The 27,225-nt window shown below is 50.9% G+C and overlaps 1 protein-coding gene across 3 annotated transcripts in view; it reads left to right on the top strand.

Annotated features, from left to right (window-relative positions):
* The first annotated feature begins 825 nt into the window (after nt 1-825).
* Nucleotides 826-27,225, top strand: part of Pald1 (phosphatase domain containing paladin 1) — a 62,451-nt gene continuing 36,051 nt past the window's right edge. For 2 of the 3 annotated variants that reach the window (XM_085679686.2, XM_085679682.2), the window contains exon 1: nt 1,169-1,319. The gene's annotated coding sequence lies outside the window, so the exon portion shown is untranslated. Of the gene's footprint in view, nt 982-1,168; nt 1,320-27,225 lie in introns of those variants that run through there. The other variant, XM_048451700.3, reaches the window with a different exon arrangement.

The raw sequence follows: 27,225 nt of genomic DNA, 5'->3' as shown, positions 1-27,225 counted from the left end.
CTGAGTCAGAACTGTTAGGAACAGTGATAGGTACCTTTTAAGATTAGACAAATGAGACACCACCACAGATGTGCTGGGTATCTGGCCAGATCACCCTTAATAAATCCTTTTAGGGCTGTAAGTCCTCTGGCTTGACTGTGGATAGAGGTCAGGCCTGCACTGTCTTCATCCTGGTCACAACTTCCTGCCTAGTGCACCAAGGACCCTATTAATCTGACTGGTCAAGGGAGGTAGAGGCAGGCGAGGAAAGATTTCTTAGTGTGAGGAAAGATTTCTTAGTTTAGGGAGAGAGAGAAAGAGAGAGACAGAGACAGAGACAGACAGAGAGACAGAGAGACTCACTCCACACACAAAAGGGCCTCCTGAGACAGAAGCAGAGGTGAGCAAGCACACTTCGGTGACTCCAGGCCAAGGGTCAGGTAGCCTGCCCAGGTCTGGAACCAGAGCTCATCGGAGCCACCCACAACTTGGAGGCATCGGGTAGGGGCAATGGGGCCCCTCCTCTGTCAAAGACTGGGAACTGTAGTTTTCCTAAGCCACTGTCAAGCTAACAACCTGCTTTTAAAGGGGCCCGTCCTTGGACATCTCGAGAGGCTGAAGCCCAGAGACGTCACTCCCCTATCTCAAGTTGCACAGGAGAAAGGCCCTTTCTGGAGCTCAGGTGTTCTGCACGGTCTGGAGAAGCAGAAAGGGCAGGTGGAAGCCAGGGCCTACCGATATCTGGGAACCTGGAGCTGGCGAGGTGGGTGTGGCGCCACCAGCCTGTGCCGCTTTCTCCAGCCAAGGAGGTTGGAAGCCAGCCTTGGGTATCTTCCAGAAGGAGCGGAGCCGACAAGGGAAGAGGAACTGGCTTCGCGGGCAGTGTTTCCCGCCCCCGACTTTTTCTCCAGGAGCGAAAGACAGACGGAAGAAGCTGGCCCAGTACGGAGCTTTCTGGGAGTTGCCGCTGAGACCGGGGGATGCCTATAGGGACGCGGTGGGGTGAGTGTGTCTTTAAGTTCGCGCCCCCTCCCCGTGGGGCGGAGGCCGAAGCTGCGGCTGGACGGGTTGGGAAGAGAATGACGGGTCCCGCCCGGGCGTTGGGGTGGGGTGGGGAATTCGGACTCGGGGCGGGATTCCGGAGATGATCCGGGGCTTGGTGGCCGCAGGCTGGTGGGGTCTGCCCTGCCGGGACTCTGAGGGAGCTGCCTCCGCCCCCGGATGGGCCGGGAGGGTGGGCGGAGCTAGCTGGAGCCCGCGCGGGCGCGCCCGCAGCCCGCCTCGGCGCCGGCAGTCCCCGGCCGCAGAGCGCGACGCTCCCCCAGAGCTGCGGCTGCCAGGTAAGCAAGCGTGGGCTGTGCCGAGGGCAGATTGGGGTCCCTTGACTTGGGGCGGAGGCGTCCGGGAAACACAGGCCTGCCCCAGAACGGCGCCACCGTGCTCTCCCAAAGCCCGTGCTGCTCCAGGGTCGAGCGCAGGTCTATCCCGGGTTCAGCTCTATACCCTGGCTTCCCTCGGAGCGGAGACAACGTGGTCTGGCAGTACTCTCTCCTCACTGCCGGGCATGGAAGTCCTCCGGGCCAACTGGGCTTCCGAAGAAGTTAGGAGACATAACCGGGTCGTGATCCAGTTATGGGGTCCCCGGACTTATTTTCTGGACCCTTGAGGCCCAGGGACAAGAGAGCAAACTCAGGGGCCTGGCAGGCACAGGCTTTGATTCTCTGCTCTATTTGGTCTCTTCTGAGCCTGGGTGCGAGTGTGTCCATGGAGAGTGTGTACTTTCAAGTACCTGTGCATGTGTGGTGTGTGTCCATCTGTCCTCCTCCCATCAAGCTTCAGAGGACCCCCTGAAAGGACATGGACTCTTCCGAAAAGGTACAGCGCATGGGAGACTGACTGTTCCAGGCTCTTGTAGTGGCCAAAGTGCTCTTGTTTTGGAAATCAGACGCTGCAAAAGCTTCCCGGTCCGGGCAGGCATAAGGCATCTCTGCTCTGGCAGCCACAGCCCCCGCCAGTCCTTGGCTGCTCACAGCCGGTGGCAGAGCACCTGTGAGTTGTGGGCTCTGAGCCATACCCAGACAGTGTGGGAGGTGGGAGGACTTGGGAGGACTCTGTCCTCGCGTGGCTCTGCCTTGCACGGGAAGACGAGACAGAAACACACTGGCCAGTTCTCTGATAGGGAGTTTGATAGCGGCCCTGAGCTGGTAGCCGTGGAAGACAATGCCAAGAGGCTACTCATGGGAATTACAAAACACCAGTCCTGCAAGGGTACTGGCTGGGGTGTCCTGAGACTTTGCACATAGATGTGTTTCAGGGTCCTGGTGGAGTCAGTCCCGCCCTCCTTGTTAGCGGTACCAAATGAATCAGGACCTCTTTCCACCTCACGGGCGCAAGAGTAGGAGGGCCTGCAGGACTTCCTGCTTCTGTGTGACCACCCCCACCCCAGATTTTGTTTGCCTTGGGGGGCGGTGTCTAAGGACCCATTTGTTTTCTCCACTCAAGTGGAGCACAGGTCTGGGGCTGCTCCTTACGGGAGGAAACCCTGACTTCCTTTTTGAAGAGCCTCCTTCGTGGGGACTGGAGGGGGGGGTGGGAGGCCTTGGCCAGACGCGGTTTCCTGTGAGGGCAGACAGGCCTGAGGTGGCCAGCTTTGCGCCCTTCTCCAGTATTGGAGTGGACAGGGTGAGGCCTGGGGCAGCTCTGACCCTACCTGTGAGGCCCTGCGGTATCTAGGACTCTGCTCAGTCCCTATTGCTTTCCTACAACACTTTGGGGAGGTGGCAGTGTACCAGTGTCCAAGGCCTTGACGTTGTCCTTCTTGTGGGAGCTTCCCAGTCACAGGTGGGAGGGCACATGTGGACCATGTGCTCATAGTCAGGTGTATAACCATCTGGGCAGACACAGGGAAGAACTGGACACATTTACCTGAGATCACAAAAGGGCATGGACACTTGAGGGGACAGGTGTGTGTGTGTTAGCATGTCCAGGAGGACTAGCCACAGACACACTTATAGACAGGCTTGTCCCCCTGGGACTGCAGGTGGATGAATGGGCAGACAGGTGGGCTCACTGCAGAACAGACATGAATTGGAACGGGCATTTGTAGATACAAGACCCTGGGTCTCAAGGTTCTCAAGTACCTAGGTAAACATGGAGCCAGCTGTGGCCCTCAGGGAAACACACATACTGGCCAGAGGCACCTGCTAGTCAAGGCTAGCATCTTGATAGCTGTAGATGCTGAGATGTGGTCCCAGGTGAATGTTGCTATGGATACGGCGGCCTAGCCAGGCATCATCTTGTTTGGTGTGGAGGGACAGGATCTCGGGCGCTGGGTGGTGGTATGGCTTCCTTCCTTCATCATGAATCCCAGGCTAGCTATGAACTCACTGTGTAGCTAAGGATAGCCTTAGACTCCTGATCCTCCTGCCTCTACCTCCTGGATGCTAAGGTTACAAGCATTCACCGCCACCACCCGTTTATAGGGTGCTGGGAATGGAATCTAGGGTCTCGTGCATGCTAGGCAAACACTGCCAGCTAAAACCCAGCACCATTGTAGATTTATTTCTAGATCATTTTGGGAATGGTTACAGAACCCCAAAGGATTCAGTGGTTTTACTCTGAAGGCTTGTCCCCTCAGTTACGGGTCTGAGTGGCTGCCTGGGGCACCTGCAGAAGCTTCTTCAGCCTTTGGTGGCATTCTCTTGTCTCTCTGGGACTTTCATGAACCTCCCAGTTGCACTGTGCGTTGCTTCAGCTGCTGCCTGCCCCACAGTCTGGCTCAGGGCTTCTTTCTCTGTTGAACTTAACTGTAATCCTTGCGCCTTCAGGCGGTTGCCTCTGTATACCACTGGGAGGTATGTGGAGGGTCTGGGACAGCTGTTTCCCTTGACTTGGACAGAGCAGAGTCTCCCACGCTCTGGCTGTGCTCATGGCTCCTCTGCCCAGCCTGGCACCTTGGAGCCAGTCCTGACCCTGACACAGCGTGACACTGAATGCTTGCGTGACCTTCCACGGTTACTTAACATCTCAGTTGCCTCATCTTTAACCTCAGCTCCCTGGAGGGTTAAATGGGGTACAATTCATGGAAAGTTAGTGACCTTCCGTCAGACAGCAGGGCTGCAACCAGGACAGCCCAGAGACTCTTTGGCAAGCAGGTGCTTGGCTAGGAGCCTGGGCAAGTAGGGCATGTAGGCACTGGGCATATTTCTGTTGGAAGTGGCAGCCCCCTCTGTCCTCCCTCTCTGCCCATAGCCCCTCCTCATCCTAGGGTCCTCTGAAAAAGGGTCAGGAAGTGACAGGCTGGGCGTGTGGAGTCTTGGGCTTTCTGCCTGCTGGGCCTCTGGGAGGGGAGCCAGTGGCTCGCTAAGAATAGCCCCAAATCATGGTTCTGGCCTCCCGGTGGGCAGCGTTGCCTCTCCCTGGCTCAGAGCAAAGCGCTTGGAGACAGGCTTTTCATGTTTCCTGTGGCCAGCATGGCATAGGGATGGGCCCAGGAGCGGGGAGCTGCAGGCCCTTCCCTGCAGCTGGCTCTGCCACTTTGCTCAGGCCTTTGTCTGGGACTTGGGAAAGAAAAAGCAAGTGACAGCCTTTGTCACTTGCAGGGCTTCCTCCACAGGGTGTCCTGATAGCCTCACACCTGACTGTCTTCCCTCAATTTAAAGAATACAGCTCTGTAGCGGTCTGTAGCAGAGTTTCTGTCTCTGTACCTTACTTTCCTTACGTAATAGGGTAAGGAAAGGGATTCTCCTGTAAGCATGTCACATGAGCATCCATCAGGTGTGTTTGGAGATGACTGGAGACTGTCTGGCTCACAGGACCTGTTAAGGGGGACAATGGGTGCTGTAGCCATCGTGATCATGTTTTCCAGCAGGGTGGCTGGTGACACCAGAGAAGCCAATGATTGTACCATGTTCAGCAGGGGCAAGAGCCCGACGTCATTTTGATTTGGGGGCTTCCGTGTGGGTGCCATCTGAGATACAGAGAATCTAACAGTGGGGAATATGGCTCAGCTGGTAAAGTTGGATCTCATGCAAGCACAAGGACTGAGTCCCATCACTAAAACCCTCATTATGGCTGCACTCATGTGAAGTGCTGGGGGGGTGGGGTGGAGACGAGGATCAGTGGGGCTTGCTAGTCAGCCTGCTAGCCAACCGGCTGAGAACCAGGTTCAATGAGTTCACTGACTCAAAAAAATCATAAAATAGAGAGCGATTTAGGGAGACATCCAACGTCAACCTTTGGCCTTCATGCATGGTCACACATGTGTATGAACGCCTGTGTGCACACACACAGATGAAGTACGAGTATCTATGTAGAGGTGAATTAGGCTCTAGTCACCTAGCAGGCAAGCAAGGCACATACATGAATTATACCACACACCATTGGGGACCACCGTGTACATTGTGGCTGCCTGTGGTTGGAGCCGGAGGGCACAGTTTGCCCGGTCAGTCAGTTGGTAGGCTTGGCAAAGGTTAGATGACTACCCCAGCAGAAGGTCTGGTAGGGTGGAGGTGGAATGGCCCCAGCTGTTTGTGTATTTCCCGACTTTCTGTGGCGCAGGGATCCAGTCTGGCCTGGAGCTGGGACAACTCTCTGTGATAGACATGGGTGTCGAGCCTCACTGTGTGCCTGTGGACCTCCAGCGGGTCCTGGGCTTGGAGACCTGGGTAGGTCGCTGGGAGGAGCTCTGTGGGCTCCCAGCAGTTCCCTAAGGAGAGAGCCCTTGGAGCTGAATGACTGTGGCCTCCAGGGGGAGAGTAGCGAATGTCCTGAGATGGCCCAATGTCCTGAGATGGCCCGGAACTCTTGTTCCACTTAGCCCCGGCACCTGCCTCCAGGCGGTGCCACTCCTGGGCTTTCCCTGCCCAAAAAGAGGACATGGACACTGGGGTGTTTTGGAAGATTGTCTTTGGAAAGTACAGAGGGGAATTTCCTTTTTCCTGGACCAAGAACCCCGCCACTGAGTTAACCCTTCTCTTGCTGGTCTCTAAGTGGCCAGTGGATGTGAACCCTTGGACTGGCACCGGCAGTGACGGAGCGCTCCATCTTGGGACCCTTCTGTTTCTTTCCCAGGGTAACCCCCCACTAGCATCTCACTCCAGTGGTGGGACATAGGGGCGCTTCAAACCAGCCATTGGTCTTCAGTGTGGGTTAGCTTTGCTCTGGCTTGCAGGTTTTCTGTCTGTCCTCCTGGCTATGGTCCCTGCAAGGGACTGGGGATGGTGGCGCCCGTGGTCCTTTGGAGCCTCCAGTGAGTGTATCTTGGCCTGACTCACCCAGGACCTGTCAGTAAGCTCAGGGTTCCAGGTGCCCATGACGATGAGTCACCTGAGGACATCAGCTCTTGGGCTGTAGAGAAGTGTGGGGTAGGCTTCTCCTCTATGGGTTCTGCTGGGCGTTAGCTTGGGTGATGGTCCAGTTGTCTGCTCCGAACACATGTTCGCATCTGCAGAATGGGTGGAAACTTTCTTCTCTGCCTGCTCTGCTTTTAGAAATTGCACGCATCTGGCAGCTGGAGAGATGGTTCAGTGATTAAGAGCATTGCCTGCTTTTCCAAAGGTCCTGAGTTCAATTCCCGGCAACCCCATGGTGGCTCACAACCATCTGTAATGAGGCCTGGTGGCCTCTTTTGGCCTGCAGACAGAGTACTTTATACATAATACATAAATAAATATTTAAAAAAAATTTGCACACATGTAGGCAGTGGTGGTGCACACCTTTAACCCCAGCCCTTGGTGGGCAGAGGCAGGCAGATCTCTGTGAGCTCAAGGTCAGCCTAGTCTACAGAGTGAGTTCCAGGATAGCCAGGGCTACACAGAGAAATCCTGTCTCCAGCCGGGCTGTGGTGGCGCAATGCCTTTAATCCCAGTTCGAGGCCAGCCTGGTCTACAAGACTTAGTTCCAGGACAGGCTCTAAAACTATAGCAAAACCCTATTTCGGGGAAAAAAAAAAGAAAGAAAGAAAAACACTTTACTTATTGAGTTATCTCTCTAGTCTTGCCTTTTGTTTTCGTATTTACACCCCTCACCCCCTCACTCATGAGCATGGGCATTTATGGGCATTTATACATGTGTGAGTGAGTGTGTGTGTGTGTATGTGTGTGTGTGTATCAGAGGACAGCTGTGGATGTTGGTCTTTGGATTGTGCCTTGTTTGAGGCGGGGACTCTTTGTTGACTAGTAGCAACCCTTCTTACAGGAGGAGCATTGGGATTCCAGATGTGCCTTGCTGTGTCTGGCTTTTACATGGGTTCTGGGGATTCGAACTCAGGTCCTCATGCTTGTGGAGCAACCACTTTACCAACTGAGCCATCTCTCTAGCTTCCTTCTCTCGGTTTTGTGTGTGTGTGTGTGTGTGTGTGTGTGTGTGTTTTCCTGTATGTAAAAGCAAAGGACCTTTATTTTATACAAGTTTGCAAACTCCGTCTCTTTGTATATCCAATGTATTAGAATTATCGGAGAGCCCCGAGCTCAGTTAGAGTTGGGTTTTTATAGTAGTAAATGTGTGTGTGTGTGTGTGTGTGTGTGTGTGTGTGTGTGTGTGTGGAGGGGGGGTGTTTGTGTTTTTGAGGCAGAATCTCATTTTTATAGCTCAGGCTAGCTTGGAACTCATTAATTGCCTGGGTTGACCTTGAACGTTTGGCAATCCTTCTGTCTCAATCTTCCAAGTCCTGGGATTACAGGCACGTGCTACCATGTTTAGGAAAAAAAAATTGGTTAGTCAATTCTTTTTTTTTAATGACTTTTCCTTGAACATAAAATGAGCTGTTTTAGGATAAGTGAGATGGCTTGGGAGGTAGACGTGCTTGCTCCAAGCCTGACCAGGCATTAAAACAGACGCTTTTGGCCCGTACACACTGCTTGGGTGTGATCGTCCTGGAGGGGCTCAGCTGAAGCTGAGGGTCTGTGGATGTGCCTTCTAGTCAGTAGCTTCAAGCTGGGTTCCCAGCCCACTTCTTGTATCTGCAAATTGCTAAAAGGAATATGGCCCCGCAGAATAATATGGTGGAGTATACGGGAGAGCCTTGGGGTCTGCAAGGAGGAGCAGGTGCGAGACTTTCTGCAAGCGCCGGAGACTGCCTACTTAGTTGGCTCTTTCTTAGGAGTGCTTGGTTGGGGCCTCAGCCCAGGAATGCTTTCTGGCATGTGTGTGGGTGGAGGGCTGGGCCCATGTGCACCTCTGTAGGAAGAGGCCCAGCCGGCGTGGATGTCACTACAAATCGCTGACAGGCTGTGCTGGGGACTCCGAATCTTTGTGCTTGCTTCCTCCTTGACACTGTCCGAGATGGGTAAACACAACCCTCGCCCTTCTGTCTCTGACGTTTTAATGTTCCCCTAATTTTATCATTCAGTGCCGTGTCTTAACACTATTGTATGAAGTATTTCCCAGGTAGGCGTCCTGGGTTGGGATGGGACTGCTCAGGTGTCGCTGCCTACCTACTCAGATGGGGTTGACTTGGAACTCCGGACACCACAGGGGGATGGAAAGGGAGTGAAACGGCCGCCCAGGAGTCCCACGATCTAGCTCTGCTTCCCCCGTGTTGTTGACATATACTAATACTAATTTCTTCTTCTTGGTTTTTCGAGACAGGGTTTCTCTGTAGCTTTGGACGCTGTCCTGGAACTAGCTCTTGTAGACCAGACTGGCCTCGAACTCACAGAGATCCGCCTGCCTCTGCCTCCTAAGTGATGGGGTTAGAGGGTGTACCACCACTGCCTGGCCTGCCTTTCTTTCTTTCTTTCTTTCTTTCTTTCTTTCTTTCTTTCTTTCTTTCTTCCTTTCATTTTTTCTTTTCTTTCTTTCCTTTCTTTCTTTTTTTTAAATATTTTTATGGTTTATTTAACTTTTATTCTATGTACATTGGTGTGAAGGTGTTAGATCCCCTGCAACTTTATCTTCAGACAGTTGTGAGCCGCTGTGTGGGTGCTGGAAATTGAACCCAGGTCCTCTGGAAGAACAGTCAGTGTTCTTAATCACTGAGCTATCTCTCCAGCCCTCTTTCTTTCTTTCTTTCTTTCTTTTTATTTATTTTATTTTTTTTTAAATAATTTATTTATCTTACATACATTGATATTTTGCCTGCATGTATCTCTGTGTGAAGGTGTCAGATCTTGGAGTTACAGACAGTTGTTAACCGCCATGTGGGTGCTAGGAACCGAACCCAGATCCTCTGGAAGAGCAGTCTGCACTCCCAACCACTGAGCCATCTCTCCAGCCCCTCTTTTTTTTTTTTTCCAGACAAGATCTTGCTATACAGCTGAGGCTGGCCCAAACGTTACTGTGATCCTCCTGTCTCAACCTCCTGAGTGCTGGGATTTTAGGCATGTATGTTACACCTGGCTTGAGAGTAATTCACATGTCATTCAGTTCACCCATCTGAGGTGTTCAGCTCGGTTGCTTCTAGTTAGGGTTTCCTAACTAACACTGTCTTAGTTAGGGTTTCCATTGCTGTGAAGAGACACTGACCATGGCAACTCATAAGGAAAGCATTTAATCAGGGTGACTCTCTTACAGTTTCAGAGGTTCAGTCCATTATCATCATGGTGGGGAGCATGGTGGTGTGCAGGCAGACATGGTGCTGGCTACGTCTTGATCAGATGGCAGGAGGAAGTGGACTGTGACACTGGGAGGTATCTTGAGCATAGGAAACCTTAAAGCCCGCCCCCAGGGTGACATACTTCCTCCAACAAGGCCACACCTCCTAATGGTGCCACTCCCTATGAGCCAATCAAGCGATCACAGATGCCCTGTACTGTTAGTACTATTAGTAGTATCTGCTCACCCCAACCCATGAGTCCACTGTCTGTCTCTGTAGATTTTCTGATCCTGGACACTTCATATAACTGTAGTCATACCGCGTGTTTTTTTCCTTTAAGATTTATTTATTTATTTTATGTATATGAGTGCTCTATCTGCATGTACACCTTTATGCCAGAAGAGGGCATCCAATCCCACCATACATGGTTGTGAGTCACCATGTGGTTGCTGGGAATTGAACTCAAGACCTCTGGAAGAGCAGCCAGTGCTCTTAACCACTGAGCCATCTCTCCAGCCCCACCATGTTTTTTTTTTTTGTTTTTTTTTTTGGGGGGGGTTTCGAGACAGGATTTCTCTGTGTAACAGTCCTGGCTGTCCTGGAACTTGTTTTGTAGATCAAATTGACCTCAAACTCACTTGAGATCCTCCTGCCTCTGTCTCAAGTGCTGGGATTACTGGGATTAAAGGCATGCGCCACCATGACCCGGCTGTGTTTTTTTTGTAATTTGTTTCCTCCCCACCTCCCGCCCCTTGAGACAGAGTCTGATATAAATCAGACAGACTTTGACTTACTGTGTAACAGAGGGTGACCTTGAACTCTTTATTCTCCTGCCTCCATCTTTCAAGGGCTGGGATTATAGGCAAGTACCATCTTGTCCAGTTTTTGCCACTCTGGAGATCGAACCCAGGGCTTCATGTCTGTTAAGTTAACATTCTACTGAACAAGCTGCATCCCAGCCCTAGATTCCTCCTTCAGAGAAGTACTTGTTGGGAGTGTAACTTCCATAGACATAATAGACCCAAGGGCCTGAGAACTCAGGTTTTATTTAACTTGGAAACAAACATGAGGTGCTTTGAGTAGCTCTCAGTGGTGGAGCACTTGCCCTTCATGCCCAAAGCCTTGGGTTCCACCCCTAGCACAGGACCACTAATATTGCTAGAAAGCCAGCCACCTGCAGTGAGCCAAGCTGGTGTGGGGAAGTGGGCCAGTCTCAGAGGTTGCCAGTGCTGGCTGGCTGGCAGAACACTGGGACCTTGGCCTCTCCTGCCATTGTCCCTGCTACCTGGACTGTGTTCAGACTACGCATATCAAGGACCTGGGGCTGGGTGTATTGACTGGGGGGGGGGGCTGGGTGTATTGACTGGGGTAACCAGACCTCCCCATTCAGCTCACATTGCCCATGAGTGACTCTGTGTGTCTGTCTCAATAGGTCACCCTGAGCTTCTGGCGGGCCCGTTTGTTGGCTTGCCGATAAGGGCAGAATAATGGCCACTATTGAAGTCGTGTGTAGCGATTCTTCAGCCTGCTCCTTGTGGGAGTCAGGACTTGGCACGGCAGCCGCGGGCTTTGCCCAGGACGCACAGATGCTCTCTGCTCCGCCAGAGTCCAGCCTGCTTGGAAACTTGGCCCTCTCAGTCAGGCACGGTCATGCTCCCGTGGGGGTGAGGTGGCCTGGTTCTCCCTCCCCACTGCATGTTCTGACTTGAGCCGGTCTTTCTTTGTGCTGTGTGGTGATGCTGTCATGTGACCTTCATGGAGAAGGAACTGGGCTCTAAACGTGGAAACAAACCCCAGCCCAGATTGCACAGCAGTTCAAGATAGTCCTGACGATTGGGATGTTTTCTTTCTTTCTTCTTTTTTTCTTTTTTAGTGTGTATGAGGGTTTACCTGTGTGTATGTCTATGTACCGTGTGTGTTTGTGATGCCCATCCTGGATCCCTGGAATTGGAGTCACAGAAGGTTGTGAGCTGCCATGTGGGCTCTCTGGAAACTGAACCTGGGTCCTCCACAGACACAGTCACCTTGTTCTTGGGTTGGACCTGAGTCTCTTTTCTAACCTATGGGCATTGGACTCTCTTCTGTTTTCTGTGGACCGTGAGATGCCCAGGAATGAATTGCTGGCTGGAATCCTTCCTTCGCCAAGAAGGAAGTTGAGGAGCTTCCAGAAGGCCTGCAACAGGAAGCGAAGTGTCACTTGGTCTATCAGACTCCTTAGTCTTCCCCACCCCCACCCTGGCTGCAACTTCCAGGTCAAGCAGGGGCGGGGCGGGCGGGGGGGGGGGGGACACGACTGCTTCTGGGTCTTGTGGTGATAGACACGCCCACTCAGAAGTAGTCTCCTTCCTCTGTTCCCTTTCCTGGGTCCCAGCAGGGCTGATGGTCAGGCTTGGGTTTGCCCTTGTCTTTGTGTGTTTGTCCGCCTGTCTGCCTGTCTTTCGACAAGTTCTCATGCAGCTCAGGCTGGCATCCGACTCACTTTGTAGCAGAGGCTGGCCTTGAACTACCGAGTTCTAGCTCCCAAGTTCTGGATTCCATGTTCCAGCAGGCCTAGTGTATATGGTGTTAAGGAATGAACCAGGGTTTTGAGTGTGCTAGGCAAACACTCTGCCAACATCCACAGCCTTTCTAGAGCAGTCTCGTCTTCTCAACCAGAAACTCTATACCCATTAGACACCAACTCTTCAGTTTCTGGAAGCCACTGTCTTGCTTCCTGGCTCTGTGATGGACTAACTGCTGTGGGGGTGGGGGGACAGGGCACGAAGTAGAGTCACACCGTTCTCCTTATGTTTCTGGCTTATTCAAACAGCGCAGTATACTTCGGGTTCCTCCATGTGGCAGAACCAGTCAGAATTTCCTTCCTTTTTGGGCCCTAATTGTCCTTGTTTTGTTTGTGAGAGTATTGTTACTAGCCCAGGCTGGCCTTGAACTTGGGATTCTCCTGCCCCTGCCTCCGCATGACTATTCATTTTTTAAAAACATTTATTTTTATTTTATGTGTATGTATGTGTACTATGTATATGCCTGGTACTCACGAAGTTCAGAAAAGGGCATCGGATCTGGAACTGGTTGCGGATGGTCGTGAGCCACCATGTGGGTGCTGGGAATCTTATTTGAGTTTTTCTGAAGAGCAACCAGGGCTCTTAACTGCTAAGCCATCTCTCCAATCCAATTTAACAATTTTTTGGGGGAAGGGCATGTCACATTTGAGGATTGAGTGAGGAGCCAGCACCGGAGAAGAGGCTGACAGCTACTGTGATTTATGAGGTGCCACCCCTTCCCTGTGTGCCCTCTGCTGGTGTCACCTGACAGGTGAGAGAAACTGGCTCAGAGGCATTCATAATGTGGCCAAGGTCACATTGCTGAGTCAGATTCGGATGCCAGGTCTACCTGACTGCACAGCCTGAACTCTGCATCTCTGACCCCAAAGCAGGCTGCTAGGTCCCTGCCTGGAACCCTTCTTGTCCCTTCTCCCATCCGGACATGGAGCCAACCGATGCCCATGGGAGGACAGTGTCTTTTCAGGCCCAGGTGCCCCTACTTGGTGCAGGTGCTATGGAAATCCCTTCTTTGCAGCAGCCCCAGAGCCAGGCAGGGGCTGGCAGCAGGTGGCCCTCAGAGCCCCCAGCACCTAACTAGCAGGGAAGCCCAGCCCCGGGTGGCTATAATGCAGGATGTTCCCTCTTGGCAGGACTTTCCCTGAACAAACAGTGCCAGGAGCTTCAGGATGGTGGGGACAGATAAACAGGAAGAGGAGAAACCAAACCCCACCTTCCCGTGCAGCCTGGCGCCCCTCCCTGCTGCTCTCTTGGTCTGAAGTTGGGAAGGGCAGATGGAGGTCTGGGGACTGGGCTTAGCCTGTCCGGGCCCTTGAGTCATGGCTTGTCCCCATGGGTGGGGTGAACCTACATTAGGTGGCACTCGGGTCTGAATTTGGTGCCAGTGTTCTTTGTCACTCAGCTATGTTTGTGGGGCATAAAGGACAACAGCACAGTGGCAAGTGTGTATGGAGTGCGGGCTGTGGGCACACAGGTGGGTCTGGTAGGGGTCATCTCAGTCGGGCTAGGCATCGTCATTATTTAAAATTTTTTATTATATATTTTTCTGTGTATGTATTAGTCAGGGTTCTCTGGGGGAAGAGAGCCGATAGAACGGATCTGTGTCTATAGCTCTCTATAAAGGGGAGTTATTAGAACTGCTTATGGCTGTGGTCCGGCAAGTCTCCCAACAGAAAGTCCATGAGGCTGGGTGTCTCAACTGCTTATTAGTATACCTTGGAATCCTGAAGAAATAGGCCCTATTACCAGTCAAAAGAATGAGCTTGCCAGCAAGAGTGAGGGCAAGCGGGCAAAATGCACACACTTCCTTCCCCATGTTCTCTCATGTGGGCTGCCATTGGAAGCTGTGGCCCAGATGTAGGGCAGGTCTTCTGGCCTCAGACGATCCAATCAAGAAAAGTCCTCACAGGTTTGCCCCGCTGCGTGGGTCTTAGTTGATTGCAGATGTAGTCAAGTTGACAATCAGGAATAGAATAGCCACCAGCGTATGAGTGCTTTGCCTGTGCACCACGTGGTTGACTAACCCAGAAGGACCGAGTTCTTCAGTCAAGGCTGCAAAAGTGCTGGTGCTGGGGCGAAGGGTGGAGTCTAGGGGCCTGCCCATCCATCCAGTGCCCGAATCTGGCTGTTGTCGGGGGGTGTAGAGGGTGTAGACCTGGCCTGGGCCTGGGTCTATTGGCTATGGGAATTCCTTAGATGTTGGGGTGGTAGTATGAAGGAGCCACCAACCAGCTCCCAAACCATGACTTCTTTTGAAGACTTATTATTTATGAATGTTCAGCCTTATCTTATGCTTGTCCCACTAGCTCTTATAACTTAGCCTGTTTTCTTTCATCTACATTTTGACTTGGGGCTTTTTTTCTTTCCTTCTCTATCTCTTACTTTTACAACTTATGGTATCTGATTGGTGGCTGTCTGGCTTCTCCCTCCCCCCCCCCCCCCCCCCCGTGTTTCCTTCTCTTAGTAGATACATCAGCACACCAGAGGAGGTCATCGGATCCCATTACAGGTGGTTGTGAGCCACTATGTGGGTGCTGGGAATCGAACCCAGGTCTGGGAGAATAGCTAGTGCTCTTAACCACTGAGCCAACTCTCCAGCCAGGAGTTTCCTTCTCTTTCTCCCTCGTTCTTGTTCTCTCCTTCTCTCTAGACTCCTCCTATTTATTCTTTCTGTCCAACAGCTCCGCCTATCCCTCTCCTACCTAGCTGTTGGCTCTTCAGCGTTTTATTAGACCAGTCTGGTGCCTTAGGCAGGCTGGGTAAAGCAAGTGCAACACATCTTTACACAATTAAACGAAGGTAACATCTTTTACATGGTTAACAAAGGCAGCAGAAGCAAATGTAACACACATTCACATAGTAAAAGTAATAGTCCCAGCATAAACAAAGTAACACATCTTTGCCCAGCTAAAATAATATTTCACAATGCTAGGTTCCCTGTTCCAGAGAAAGTTCAAATCCTGCTAAGGTTCCTTCTCATGGGCTTCCTCCTCTTCTGTATGGCCCCCTGAAAGTGACTCATGGCCGTAGCCGTGCCTCCATACTGTTGCCGAGCCTGGGCGGTGCATCTCACTGACAGAGTGACGCCTGACATCTTGGTTCAGTGCCCAAGGCACTTGGGGTCCACCTCCCACCCTCTACTCTAGTCCCAGGGACCGTGGGATTTTTCTGGGAGGCTCTGCACAGCGCGGAACGCCCGTCTGTGTTGTTTCTTCTGGAAATGACACCTTTGTTTTCCTTTCCAGGCTTAGGTGCCTTGCCTCCTTCAGGAGCCGTTCTTAATAGATAGTTAGCGTCTCCCCGACTGCAGCTCAGGGTAGTGGTAAAGGTGTTGGAGACGGACCTCCTGTCAGCCTCTTTGCGCCTCAGTTTCTTCATCTGTGAACTGGGATGGCTAACTGTCGGGGAGAGGAGAAAGCCTGACTTCTTCCCCTGACTTGGTGTGAAGCTAACCAGGACTTGGAGAAACATGGCCTTCTCAGGGTTAAGTCCCTTCCGTGCCAGAGGCGGAAGCAGAGAGGACAGAGTGTGAAATGAAGTCACTTCCCTGCCCAGGGGGCTGCCCTGTGCTTGGCTTTTGCAGCAAATCCTATTTCCTCCTCAGCCTTCATGTGCCCACACACTCCCAGCTCCCATGACCCCATGGGTCACTAGCAGGTGGGGGCTCCTGATGGAATGCTGGCCTGTCGTTCATCCGGCGAGTTCACTTCCTGTCTGAAAAAGCCATCCACCTTTCCTGCCTGGAATTCCATCAGTGGGGTCCAAGGAAGCTGTGTGCCTGGTCTGGGGCTATATATATATATATATATATATATATATATATATATATATATATAGGCCTTTAGTGTGAGATGAGGAAGCCGCATGGCTACCCTTGGGCCCCAAAATTTCTTCTGGGGAGCCTGGGCTGCTTGTGTCAACAAGAACGCTGACCTGGTCAGGACAGCCACTGAATGACCCCATTTAGCCCTCAGTACCTTGCAGGAAATGGGGTGCAGAGAAGCAAGGCTGTAGCCAGGCCTCTGGAGCAGGACGTCGATGGCAGAGAAGCCAAGTCTTGTTGGCTTCAGGGTCCTGGTTTTTCCTACAGGAAGCTGTTTATGAGTCTGTCCACCATATTCAAGGGCAGGCCCACTTCTGGGGAAGGCACCAGAAGATCTTTGGCTATAAAGTCGATACTGAACCATGGCTGCTCGTCCCAGTGGCCTTACAGTGTATGGAGTATGTCTGCGATAGGAGAAAAGGAGAAACTAAGACCGGAAGCGTAGCTCCATGGAGAAGGCTTTACCTTTGAATGCATGATGCGAAGGGCTCATTCCCAAGCACCACAAAAACCAAACCAAACCAACCAACCAACCAACCAACCAAACAAACAAACAAACAAAAACCCCTCAAATAAATCAGAGAAGGTGGCTGGAGAGATGGCTCAGAGGTTAAGAGCACTGGCTGCTCTTCCAAAGGTCCTGAGTTCAATTCCCAGCAACCACATGGTGGCTCACAGCCATCTATAATGAGATCTCGTGCCCTCTTCTGGCATGCAAGCATACATGGAAGGAATGTTGTATACATAATAAATAAATCTTAAAATAAATAAATAAATAAATAAATCAGAGAAGATAAAAGTGTTTGGAAAGGTGAGAAAAATCACCTGGGATATTCCTGCCTCTAGATACCAAGTCACTAAGAGCATTTTGAACTGTATCCTCGCAGGCGTGTGCTATGCCTGCACTCATGGCCCCTGTTTCAGTTTTCCAAGGCCCTTTTACGTCTGCCCGTTTCTGCCTTTGCGTTCAGAGGGCTGTGAGCTGCTGCTTGGTTCAGGTGCGTGGAGAAGGCTCATCACTCCGTCGATTTGTGGGTGGAAAGGGATGTTTTCGTCACCTGGGGACCGTTTTCTTTGGTACTAGGTAAAAATACTACCAGCAGTAGATTCTGTGTATTTATTGTAGATAGGGTCTCACTGTGTAGTGCGGGTTCCTTGGCACTCAAAAGGTAACACTTTGAATCAGATCCACCTTCTTTTGCTTCCCGAGTGCTGCGAGTCCCAAGCAAGCCATGGTATGGGCTATAGGTTAGAGGGTAACTTTTTTTTCTTTCTCCCGTCTGGGTCCTGGGAACCAAACTTAGGTCATCAGGCTTGATGTCAAGGGCCTTTATCCACTGAGCTCAGTCATTGGGCAGATCTTCCAGAATCTTCTGGAAGCAGATTCTTAGAGGTGAGCAGAGGGTCTGGAAACATTGGTGATCTTTCTCTGTTAAACCCTAAACCCTAATCCCACAAGCATGCTACATTTTAAATGGCTTTTTTTTTTTTTTGGTGACTTTGTAATATCAGGTGCAGGCCTTGGGGGAGGGGAACACTGGCTCACTAGGCAGGAAGACACTGACCCCACCCTCCACCCTGGAAACAGGGTCTCCCTATGACTTCGAGCTCAAGAGCCATCCACCTGCATCTCTCTCCTGAGTGCTGGTATTAAAGGTGTGCACCACTGCACCTGGCAGATCTTTTGAGCAAGGTTCTCAGAGTAGCCCAGGCTGACCTTGGAATTCACTGTGTAGACAAGGATGGCCTTGGACTTCTGGTCCTCCTCCTGGCTCCACCCTGCAAGTTCCATACCTGGACCACTACACACAGTTTATGCGGTCTTGGGTATTGAACCCAGGACCTTTGGCATGCTAGGCAGGCATTCTACCTATTGAGTCACATTCTCAGCCTATCAGTTGCTGTGAAAATTGCATTTATCACCTGAGTAATTGTTATGCTTTGAGAACCTGTGCCGGTCTGGTGTTTCCTATTGAGCTCTGACTTTATAAGTGGCCGCAAACTCACTCCCCTCCATTTTGAGAACTACGCTGTTTTTTTTTTCTTTTTTTTTTTTTTCCTCAAGTGAAAATGCGCTCTTTGGACCAAAAAGGTCCGTTTAACTCTGGCTCCTAACCAGGTCTGGTACAATATTCTTCCAGACTGCTCTCACACTGGAGTGAGCAGCTGAACTGGTCAGCACACGGTTCCTGAAAAGCTGTGTCTCCGGGTGACTTGCACTGCGTCTTTGAGGACACTCTTAGATGATACGGGTGTATGTGGTCACAGTGAGAACACAGGCCAGTCCATGTGGGGCACTGCCTTGCTCCGTGCCATGGCCTGTGGCATCTTTACCCACCGTGGCTTTTGCGCCACAAAATACCATTCCATCAAGCAACATGCTGTCGCGTGTGTTCCCATCTGGGCAACCTGGAATGAAGATACTGGGGACCCTGGGCCCTGAGAAGCATGCTTATAGAATTGCAGTCCTGTGACAGGTGCCTGTGTCTGTGCCGTCTTGGTGGCCACTGTACATCACCCGTTCCTATTTCCCCCCCCTTCAGGTTCACTGGTCTAATTTCAATAGCAATTCAGACATTTTTCTAGCCCATCATCTTCGTATGTGTTCATGTGTGTATGTATATGGATGGGGTATACATGTATGCCAGTCAAAGGTCGGCATAGGGTGGATGTCTTTTTCAATTGCTCTCACTGATTGAGTTTGTCTGGCTAGCAACCTCCAGGGATCTGTGTCTCAGTATCCCTAGTGCTGGTCTGAAAAAAAAAGCCTAAAACCCAGGCTTTTTGATGTAGACGCTAGGCAATGAACTCAGTCCCCTTGCTTGTGCTGCCAGCTCTCCACCCACTGTACTGTGTCCCCAGTGGGTCACAATTTTTATATTGTCCCCTAACAACCCAGATAGAGCACATTGTACTATCTGGTGTTAAAAATTCATGTTTTGGTTAGTTGGGGGTAGTGGTAGTTTCAATGTAATTGGCCCCCATAAACTCAGGGAGTGGCACTGTTAGGAGGTGTGTCTTTGTTGGAGGAAGTGTGTCATTGTGGAGGTGGGCTTTGAGGTCTTCTATGTGCTCAAGCCACACCCAATGGCTTAGACCACTTCCTATTGCCTGGGAGTCAGCTTCTTCAGCAGTGCCTTGCCTGTCTGCACGCTGCCATGTCCCACCATGATGATAATGGACTAAGCCTCTGAAACTGTAAGCCACCCAATTAAATGCTTTCCTCTATAAGAGTTACCATGGTCATGATGTCTCTTCACAGCAGTAGAAACCCTAAGACAGAGGTGATGCAAACATGTAATCCCAGCATTTAGGAGTAGAGGCAGGAGGATTAGGCATTTAAGGTCATCTTTGGGTACTGTAGTGAGTTCAAGGACAGCCTGAGCTACTACGTGAGACCCTATTTTTAAAAAAAAAAAAATCAGGACTGAGGAGATGATTCGTCAGGTAAGATGCTTTCTCTTGCTGATATGAGGACTGTAATTTGAGTCCCCAGTACCCAATGCTGGGTGGCTGGGCTGCCTGCTTGGAAGACAGAGTCAGGGAGTCTCTGGGAAAAGGCTGGCTAACTAGATTGGTTAAATCAGGAGCTCTGGGTTCTGCTGACAGACCCTGAGTCAATGAATACAGTGGAGATCAGGAGCTCTGGGTTCTGCTGACAGACCCTGAGTCAATGAATACAGTGAAGATCAGGAGCTCTGGGTTCTGCTGACAGATCCTGAATCAGTGAATACAGTGGAGATCAGGAACTCTGGGTTCAACTGACACACCCTGAGTCAGTGAATACAGTGGAGATCAGGAGCTCTGGGTTCTGCTGACAGACCCTGAGTCAGTGAATACAGAAGAGGGTGAGTGAGGAAAATCCCTGGTGTCATTATATGTACACATGTGCACATAGACAGTCACTCTTAACCACATAGACTCTTGCAAACAATAACAACCAAAGTGAAACAAAATATCCCCTCCCTAGATACAAACACACAAAAGACGACAGCAAAAGATTAGCTTGAACTTTCAAATAACTGCTCGGAGCCTGACTACGTTTCTGGTGTGCATGTGGAGGGTGCAGCTTGGCCATTTTTTCTTGCTCTGCTGAGAGGTAGGAGGGCGTGACTCAAGAGAAGAGGCCCAAGGGACTCAGGCGGCTGCTGACCCGCACGGGTCGGGTGTGCTCTCAGATGGGATATCTACCCCTCTGGTGTCCACAGCCTCTGGACTCTATGTTCCTTCCTTGCTGTCCTTCTCAGCTGTGTGGGATTCAGGGCAGAGCATACCTCTCTGCCTGTCATTCTTAATGGGTAGTTACATGTGGTGGCCGTCTGTGGTACAGGCACTGTGTTCCCCACCCTGGGCTAAAACTGCACTGTTCTTAACCTGTTAATTCTCACGGAAGGCTCCTATGAGTCCAACCTTCTGTTCTGTGTTCCTTCAAGAGACCTCTCTGTACCAAGCCCTGGCCAGGCCCTGGGATGTACCTTGAGATTCCCCCAAGTCCTTTAGATGGGAGTCTGTTCTTGCTGCTTGCTGGAAACAGGTGTGTATCCCATAAATGGGTCTTCCCTAGTTCTGGGCAGGCAAGCAAATAACGAGAGATGTGCAGGGGACAGTTAGGTAGGAGTGGCCCCATTCTGCTGCCCACTGTTAGAATGTGGGTGGGTCTCTGACCACCAATGGGCCTCAATTTCCTCCTCTGTAAACAGAAAACAGAATGGAGTCTCAAAAAGCACCTTTGGCTCCAGTTCTAAGGTACACACTGGTGCCTAAGGGGGAGCCTGACTCTACTGTGCATGTTCACACACATCCATGTTTGTGCCTGTTTTAGGAGTTGAGGGTCAAGGCCTGGGAAGGAAAGGGACAATCTGCACCCCTGCTCTAGGGATAGACCTGAGAGTGTGTGTGTGTACATGTATGTTGTATGTGGGAACTAGAACCAATCTTGGGTATTGCTCTTCATCCATGCCTACTTCTTGTAATAGTTAAAAATATTGACTTACACCAGGAGGTGGTTGTGCACACCTTTTTATCTCAGTGGTTGGGAGGCAGAGGCAGGGAGAATTCTGTGACTTCGAGGCCACCCTGGTCTACAGAGCAAGTTCCAGGACAGCCAGGACTACACAGAGGGACCCTGTCTCAAAAAAATAAACAAAATAAAACAACAACAAATTGACATGTATGTGTGTGTGTGTGTGTGTGAGACTGAAACATCTTCCCAGTGTTCCCTCCCCGCCCTGAAAGCTTTATGATTCCACTTCAGCCCTTTGGTCCCCCAGCAGGGGAACCCTGTAGCTTGGAGACTTCCCTGTATTTGTTTTAAAGCTGGGACAGATGTTTCCTGCAGCTGGCCACTCACTCAGCCACTGTCCTCAAGATGGATCAGCCTATTTTTAACTCTATTGTTAAGGCCTGGGCATCTGCTTCCAGGAGCTTGTGGGAGGCTGTGACACTCCCCCCTACCCCACCCTACCCGACCCCCCGCCCATCATGCTCTGCCTCCTGGACTTCCCTTGAGAAGTGAAGAGGCTTCTCAGACACTGAGCTCTGCTCCTCGGTTTGTTCCACCTGCTGAATGGGACCATAGCCCTCTGTTCCTCATCGTTCTGGAGCAATAAGAAATGCTTTGAAACTCCTCCTATCAGGGGTTCAAGCCGGTGGGCTGCTGTACTTAGAAACACCAAGTTGGGGCCAGGCGGTGGTGGCGCACGCCTTTAATTCCAGCACTTGGGAGGCAGAGGCAGGCAGATCTCCGTGAGTTTGAGGCCAGCCTGGTCTACAAGAGCCAGTTCCAGGAGAGGCTCCAAAGCTACAGAGAAACCCTGTCTTGAAAAAAAAAAAAAAAAAAAAGAAACACCAAGTTGGCTGTGTCTGGGTGGGGGGTGTGGACTGCAGGGCTTCTTAGAGGTGCTGGAACATGGGTTGGGAGTGGCAAGGCTCCTGGGGCATTGTCTAGTGGCTCTGGGTGGGTGGGGTGGAGGGAGCGAGCGCAGGGTGGCATTCCTTGTGTGGAGCTCAGGAGTAGGACAGCACAGAAGCAAGGAAGAGTGTGTGTTCTGAGGGCTGTGATTGGTGGAGGATAACACGAGTGTGGTCGGCTGCCAAATTTATTTATTTTTTGTTTGTTTGCTTGTTTTTGTTTTGTTTTTTAAGACAGGATTTCTCTGCATAGCCCTGGTTGTCCTGGAACTCACAGACATCTGCCTATCTCTGCCTCCTGATGCTGGGATTAAAGGCGTGCACCATCACACATCCTGACCAATGCCAAATTTTGAGGTTTCTTTTTCTTTTTCTTTTCTTTTCTTTTTTTTTTTTTTTAACTAAATTGCATAGTTTTGGAAAGTGTACTTTGCAGGTGACAGCCTTATGTCCCTGTATCATACACAATACATGTCTGCATGTCAACCTGCAAGCTTCAGGTTGGGCACCGCCATGTAGCCCGTGATAATTCTTCATCAACTGTGGCCCAGAGAAGCCAAAACAGTAGGCCATCCCTGCTAGAGTTTCTTCCCAGGAGGGTCTCTGGAGCAGGTCTAGGGATCAGGGGCTCGACAGTTCTGTCCTGAGCCAGAACCCGGCTCAATGACTATGCATGTGGATGGCTGCACACGGCACTATTGGGAGGTGTCAATTTTGCATGAATGAATGATTCAGCTGTTGGATGACTGAAAGCCCCACCTGGTCTGTCCCCTCACTGTCCATGTGGAAACAAAGGTGGCTCACAGAGAAGGCTAGGCTGACCCCAAGCCCTGTCAGGAGGTCAGGGATGAGGGTGGGTCAGTGGGTAAAGGTAGCTGCTGCTAATGATGCCAGGACCCACTGGCAGGAGGAGAGAACCAGCTCACACAAGTTGTCTTCTGACCTCCACAGGAGCACTGTGGCATGAGAGTGCCCCACACATACACAAACAAAATAAAATAAGTTTCAAAGAAGTTTCATTGCTAGCCGGGCAGTGGTGGCGCATGGTTTTGGAGGCAGAGGCAGGCAGATCTCTTGTGAGTTCGAGGCCAGCCTGGTCTACAGAGCAAGTTCCAGGACAGGCTCTGAAGCTACAAATCCTGTCTCAAAAACAAAAACGAAACAAAACAAAACAAAGAAAGAAACAACAACCAAAAAGAAAGAAAAAAGTTTCATTGGACGTGTGTGCGGTGACACACTTTTAATCCCCAGGCTGGCAGAGCTCTGTGAGTTCAAGGCCAACCTGGTTTGCAGAAATTCCTAGGCCAGCTAGGGCTACTACTGAGACCCTAAATGAATAAAACAAACAAACAAATATGTAATTATAAAAAAAGAAATGAAAGCAAGTCAAAGCTGAGAGAAACTTATGGAGCTTTTCCAGTTACCCTGAGTCAACTGCAGTCTGTTTTTTTTTTAATATTTATTTTTATTTACTTATTATGTATACAATATTCTGTCTGCAGACCAGAAGAGGACACCAGACCTCATTACAGATGGTTGTGAGCCACCATGTGGTTGCCAGGAATTGAACTCAAGACCTTTGGAAGAGCAGGCAATGCTCTTAACCTCTGAGCCATCTCTCCAGCCCCCTAATGTTTATTTATTTATTATGTATACAATATTCCGTCTGTGTGTATGCCTGCATGCCAGAAGAGGGCACCAGACCCCATTACAGATGGTTGTGAGCCACCATGTGGTTGCTGGGAATTGAACTCAGGACCTTTGGAAGAGCAGGCAATGCTCTTAACCTCTGGGCCATCTCTCCAGCCCCAGTCTGGTTTTGCCTAGAATCTTGGGCACGGGGTGAGAAGGGAGTGTGTTTTATTATTTGATTTTTTTTTTTTTTGAGACAGGATTTTATGTAGCCCTAACTAGCTCCAAACTTGGTAGGTAGCTGAGGATACCCTAAACTCCTGACTCCACCTGCTAACTGCTGGAATCATAGATGTTTACCATCGTACTCCATTTTTTGTGGCACTGAGGGTTGGAACCCAGGGCCTCGTGCATGCTAGGCAAGCACTCTGCTCACTGAGCCATTGCCGGAGCCCTGGAAGGGGAGTTTTCAATGCTAGACAAGGAAGCCACAGGGTTGGGAGGAGTGGGAACAGATGCTGGGGGCCCAGCTGCTGGAGCCACAAGTGGAGCTTGAGAGTAAGTTGTTGCTGACCCGCTGAGGTGGCCCCCAGGTGGCCTTCAGGAAAGTGGGCAGGTGCTGACCTCATGGGTCCCCAAGAGAGTCTAGATTTCTACTGACCCTAAAGGATCTAGACTGTCTCCACCCTGCTGTCTGAGGTCTCCAGGTAGTTGGTTCCTTCCAATGCTCAGGGACGCTGCAGAGGACAGAAGCCGAGGGAGCAGATGCTTCACTGGAGTCCCCTGCTTCACTGGGAAACTACACTGCCTGCTACTAGTTCTATCTGGAGCGGACCGGCTTGACTGGGGGCCGTGCGCTCGCTCTCTCTCCCTGGTGACCGCTTTTTGCCTTGTGGGGACTCTCATGACTTACAAGGGCTCCTGGAGGGACCCAGAGGCACTGTGCAGCAGGGGACATGATACCTCCTTAGAACTTTCTAGACCCTGCTGTTGGTGGTGGAGATTAACTGATGGTCGGTTCATGTCTATGTCTCCTCAGTTTTCCTAGTATGTGGGTTGGGGGCAGGTCACATGTTCTGTGATCACCCTCTGCTGTGCCTCCCTCTACCTCAAACCCTGAGAACAGACTCACAGTCTACAGCGCAGCCTGTCCACCAGCAGGGAAGGTTGACATTCCTGTGACCATCTGGTCTGTGGTCACTGAGGGTCCAAGCCTAAAAATAACAGGGCACATTAGTCAGGATTAGTTTTGTCTGTAAGTCATAGGAAAAGCCAAATAACAGGAGTTTATACAAGATGGAAGTTTATTTCCCTGTCCCTGTCCAAGCCCAGGGCTTTGTAGGTCACGCCTGCTGTGGTGGCTCTACTCCATAGTTTCCTCAGAACCTTGGCTGGCCTCTGTTCCTAGGTTGCGGTTTTACAAGCTCTAGGCTCAACATGGCTGCAAAATGTCTGCTGTCATCTGTGTCCCAGGTCACAGGATGGAAGAAAGGAGGAGAAGCTCTCATAGGGAAGGATTCTGGAACTCGGCCTGTGGTGCTGTCCCTTACATCCTGTTAGCTAGACTTCAGTCTCTTGGCACAGGTATCCAAAGATCTTGGTCCTGGGTAGCATAGTGGTTAAGTAGTCATCTCTGCCCTTCCTGGGGGAGGAAGGCATTCTGGGGATTTAAAATAATTTAAACGTATTATTTATTAGAGAGAGAGAGAGAAAGCGAGCATGAACCACAGCACACAGACAGCATACCCATGGTGGTCAAAGGACGAGTAGGAATAGTCTTTCTGCTTTATTGTGTGACTCCCGGGGCTCCAGTTTGGGTCCTCAGACTTGGCAACAGGTGCCTTTATCCCTTGAATCGTCTCATTGGCTCGACCATGGACGTTTAAGGCTGAGTTTAGGCTGAGAACCTGAGTGGAAGGCTCAGGGTGTAGAGCGTCTCCCACGATCTCCCAGGCAGGTCAGTCTTGCTTTTGAGGACTAGCGAGCCACGTTCCCTCACGACTCAGGCTCAGAAAGACCTCTAGCTGAGCATGAACTTAGGTTTGGTTGTTTGTTTATTTGCTTTTAGATTTATTTATTGTTTTGTGTATGTGTTGCTTGCATGTATGCCTGGGGACCCCAGAAGTCAGAAGGGGGTGTTGAATCCTTTGGAGCTAGAGTTACAGATGATTGTGAGTCACCCTGTGGGTGCTAAGACCTGAACCTGGGTCCTTTGCAAGGACAACAAGTGCTCTTAACCACTGGGCTCTCTCTCTACTCCCTGCCTGTGAACTTTTGATCCTTCTGCCTCCACTGACCAAATGTTGGGGTTACAGGTGTGTCTCACCATGCCTGGTTTTTTGTTTTTTTTTTTTTGTTTTTTTGTTTTTTTTTGTTTTTTTGGTTTTTTGAGGAGAGGGTGGTTCAAGACAGAGCCTCTCTGTGTAGCCTTGGCCATCCTGGAACTAGCTGTGTAGACCAGGCTGGTCTCGAACTCACAGAGTTGAGAGCCAGCTCCGCCTGCCTCTGCCTCCCGAGTGCTGGGATTAAAGGTGTGCGCCACCACTGTGGTGCGTACCTGGTTTATACAGGGTTGGGGATGCAACCCGGAGTTTTCACAAAGCTCTAGGTTCAACTCCACATACCATAAAAAAAAACCAACAAAAAACAAAACGAGACAAGTTAGGAGGTAGTAAAGGGGTTTTCTCCTTCCCAACCCTCGGAAGGTTTCATTTAGTTTCCAGTGGATACCGCCCTAGTTTTAAAGAGGAAGAGGTGGGGGAGAGCATCTACGGGGCACGGGCGGGGGATTCCAGGTGCAGGACTGACAGGATACTCCCGTTACTAAACTGAGTCACCTGGGGAGCCCCTCTTTGCCTGCTCCATTGTCGCTCTGTAAGGGACCTTCTAGGCCTCCTTGTTGGTCAGTGGAAAGTCCACAGGGCTGTAGTAGTGGCCTTCCACAGGGGGACGGTCCTGGCTGGACCCCGAGCTGGAGGAGCTGGTGCAGTAGGGAAGCGCCATGACCTGTACCCAGCCTTGAAACACTTACCGCAATTACACTTAGAGTAATTACACTTGACACTCTTACCGTAATTACACTTAAAAAAAAATTCCTGAAGGAACCAGTTTAGGTGTGGGAAATTTAACAGCAGTACACAAGTAAAAAGGAAAATCTGAGCCCTGGCTTGCACTGTTGATGTTGAAGTGAGGCCCCAGTGTTTTGTGTCTGCTTGTCGCCAGATGCTAGCCTTGGCTATCCATGTCAGTGGCCAGCCCGGCAGAATAGGCAGTGATGGGTGTCTGCTCTGAGCTGCTTCCTTCCGGGAACAGTGTGGTCTTCTGCTCCTTTGAAGCAGGCAGCTGATCCTGAGTCAGGGAAGATGTGGGCTGGCTCCTGTTGGAAATGGTGAGGCTCTGCAGAGGCTGTGGGAGTTGAGAGACAGAGGCGTGAGTGCAGCTGGGGAGCCTTCCTGCAGGAGCTGGGCATCTATGGGGTAGCACGTTGGGGAGCGTGTTGTGGGAGGGGCACCTTCCACCCTGGCCCCTGGTTGCAGGGACTTGGTGCACAGTGCTCACTGAGCAAGACGGCTCAGTTTGCTTTGCTGATGTCTGCTGGCCCAGGCGCTGTTCTGGATAAGCCAGGACCGCTCTGTCCTCAAAGGTGACAACCGAGCTCCCCATGCAGCTCCCAGCCCCTACACCCTGCCTTCGTTAAGATTCTGCCCTTGTTCTTTTCTAGATTGCCATGGGCTGCTGTGAGGTAACCGAAGTTGGTCTTTGGGGCATGCTTGTTTCTCTTCATTGTA

The sequence above is a fragment of the Myodes glareolus genome, chromosome 18 (assembly GCF_982192425.1).
Source record: "Myodes glareolus chromosome 18, mMyoGla1.1, whole genome shotgun sequence".
In the NCBI taxonomy this organism is placed as follows: Eukaryota; Metazoa; Chordata; class Mammalia; order Rodentia; family Cricetidae; genus Myodes; species Myodes glareolus.
Note: the sequence above shows the minus strand (reverse complement) of the source record. Positions and strands in the feature narration are given on the sequence as shown.